General features: G+C 46.6%; 1 pseudogene; it reads left to right on the forward strand.

The window, feature by feature from the left end:
* The first annotated feature begins 584 nt into the window (after window positions 1-584).
* LOC100338937 (calcium load-activated calcium channel-like) lies at window positions 585-2,477 on the forward strand (annotated as a pseudogene).
* The last annotated feature ends 678 nt before the right edge of the window (window positions 2,478-3,155 follow it).

Raw genomic sequence — 3,155 nt, forward strand, 5'->3', positions numbered from 1 at the left:
AGATCCAGGGCCTGGGGGTACCAAGGGGCAGGCTGGGGACACCCACCAGACTGGCTGGGAGTGAAAGAGTGTCCCGGAAAAGCTGCTTCCTTGGAGCAGGTCCTGTGTGGGCAGGAGAAATCTCTGCACAGGGGTGAGGTAGCAGAGCAAGTGGGTTACCTAAAAATAGCAGAGCTGCTTTCCCACAGTTAGAGACGGGTCCTCTGCGCGGCTTCTCGGCCGCTCTGAGCGAGTTGGCTTACTTATGGAGAGTTCGAGAACAGGGTCCAGTCATTCACCCAGCAAGGGCAATCTGCACCCTCGTCTGTAACCAGTAACCAGGCAGGGGAGCCGAGTGAGAAGCCCTGAAGGCCTCAGAGGTCCAGGCTGGCTATAGGGGAGGGGCACTGCATAGGAGCCCATCAGCTTGCACCTGCTATCACGACCAAGTTGATGGAGAGCTGAACCTGATCCCAAGCACGGGGACTTCCGTGGAGGGTGTGTGTGTGTGTGTGTGTGTGTGTTGTCTCTCTGAGGGGACAGAGGAGGTACTGTGTGTACATCACCCTGCTCAGCCCCAGGTGCACACAGCAGGTGCTTAGCCGATGTTCATTAAGGAACCAGGTAGGAGGAAGTTGAGGTCAGGGCATTAGAAGGCAGAGAGCCAGGGCGGTTTTGAAGAGGAGGCTAGATTGTGGAGTCGGGAAGCCTTGGTTCAAATCCCAGCTTGGCCACTTGCTAACGCCATAACTGTGGGCAAGTTACTCCTCTCTCAGACTGAGGCCCTGCCCGTGAGTTTAAGAATGGGCATAATAGTGCTTATCTCATAGGGTTTCTGGGAGTACTAAGTAAATTCATGTATGCAGAGCCCCACAAACCCGGGTTAAATAAGTTACAGCTATTTTTTTAAAGATTAATTTTATTTATTTGAAAGTCAGAGTTACACAGAGAGAGGAGAGGCAAAGAGAGAGAGAGGTCTTCCATCCACTTAATTGGGGTTCATTCCCCAATTGGCTGCAATGGCCAGAGCTGTGCTGATCTGAAGCCAGGAGCCAGGAGCTTCCTCTGGGTCTTCAATGTGGGTGCAGGGGCCCAAGGACTAGGGCCATCTTCTACTGCTTTCCAATGCCACAGCAGAGAGCTGGATCTTAAGTGGAACAGCTGGGTCTTGAACTGGTGCCCATATGGGATGCTGGCACTGTAGGCAACAGCTATTACCCATTACACCACAGTGCCGGCCCCAAGTATAGCTATTTTTATCATTTATTATTGGTATCTTAGACAGTGAGGACCCTCAGATTATTAACACATCCTTAAGTTTATAAAATAACACAAATTGGAAGCATTTGCAAATCATCTCTAATGAGGTATTAATATAAAGAACTTCTAAAATTCAACAACAAAAAAACAAGCAAAGGACTTGAATAGACACTTCTTCTAAGAAAATATTCAAATGACCAATACACACTTGGAAAAAAATGTTCAACATCACTAGTCATTAGAGAATTGAAGCTGAAACTACCATGATATAACACATCACCAGGATTAGGTTGGGGATGATCACAAAGAGGAAGGGAGAAGGAAGGAATGAAAGAAAGAAAATAAATGTTGGTGAGGATGTGGAGGAATTTGAACCCTTGTGCACTGTGTGTGGGACTATAAAATGATATAACCGCTGTGGAAAACAGTATGGTAGCTCCTTAAAAATTAATAGTAGAATTACTATATGACCCTGCAATTTCATTTCTGAGTACCCACCCAAAAGAACTGACAATGGGTTCTCCAAGAGATTTATACACCATGTTCGTAGCAGCATTCTTTGCAATAGCTGAAAACAGGGAATCAGCTCACTTATCCATCGATGGATACATGGCTAAGCAAAGTGGCCTAAACATACAGTGGAGAATTACTGTGCCTTAAAGAGCAAGGAGACCCCCTGGTGGGAGGGGTGCAGGGACAGACCTGCGAGGTGAGCACCCTGTTCGCGGATGCTACTCATCATTTTTGTCTCCGTGTGCATGGCTCTTCTCGCCAGGGACATAACCTGGGTCCTGGTTTATAGGACAGGCAAGTACAAGAGGCTGAAGGCAGAAGCGGAAAAGCAGAGTGAAGCATCGGAAAGAAGAAGGAGATCCTAACAGAGTCAGCCGGCCAACAGCAAAAGGAGGATATAGAGAGGCAGGAAGAGAACTGAAGAATAGCAACGGAGATCTCTCAGTGGGTCAGTGAAATCCGTGTTTGCAATTGGCTTTTGTCTTACTGCCCTAAGGGGAATGTTCAACTCCATATTTGATGGTGGAGTTGTAGCAAAACTCCCTACATGCAAGGACTGCTGGGGATGACACTACGGACTGCCCCTTCATCTTCCCTTGTAGTCTGAGTCCTGTGTCTGTTCGACGGAAGATCCAGAAGATTCTCGGCCTTGCCCCTTCCGAGCTGCCACCAAGCAGGCAGGTGGATTCCTTGGCCCTCCACCTCCTTCTGGGACGTTCTCTTGAAGCCAAGCAGAACCCTTTAATTCCTGTTGTTTTTAGGTATGCAAGGCAGACTGGCATCTATTGTGTAGCAAGAACCACAGGCTGCCTTCGCACCTGGGCCACTTTCTAGTTTTGAGTTATTTCGCAGCTTTTTGGATACCATTAGACTGAGACTGGCACCCAACACAAATGATAGTGCTTTTGGTCACAGATAAATTGTCTTAAATAAGTAGACTGATTAGTTAAGTTCAGGTGATGCTCTTTAATGAAAAACAAATAGCATCTTTCTTGCTTTGCTGACATAAATGTTTTCTGTGGGACCGACTCTCAAGGCTGTGTGCGTGTCATGCACGTGGAAGTTGGCTTTCCGTGAACGAACATTTAGAAATCTAGAAGAAAAACGTAGTTTGTGTAACTACACTTAATTGGAACTATTTGTTGTGTATTTTTTTAAGCCAAATACATCAGTTGAGATCAGTAAAGGCAAAATTTCAGCTACTTCAAAAAAAAAAAAAAAAGGCAAGGAGATTCCGACACATGCTACAACATGGGTGAATCTCAAGGACATTATGCTAAGTAAAACAGATGTCGCAAACAGACGAATTCCACTTACATGAGGTACTTGGAATCGCCCGACCATAGAGACAGAGAGTAGAAAGTGCTTGGTTGCCAGGGACTTGGGGAGAAGAGATGGGCAGT

Source organism: Oryctolagus cuniculus, chromosome 20 (genome assembly GCF_964237555.1).
Source record: "Oryctolagus cuniculus chromosome 20, mOryCun1.1, whole genome shotgun sequence".
In the NCBI taxonomy this organism is placed as follows: Eukaryota; Metazoa; Chordata; class Mammalia; order Lagomorpha; family Leporidae; genus Oryctolagus; species Oryctolagus cuniculus.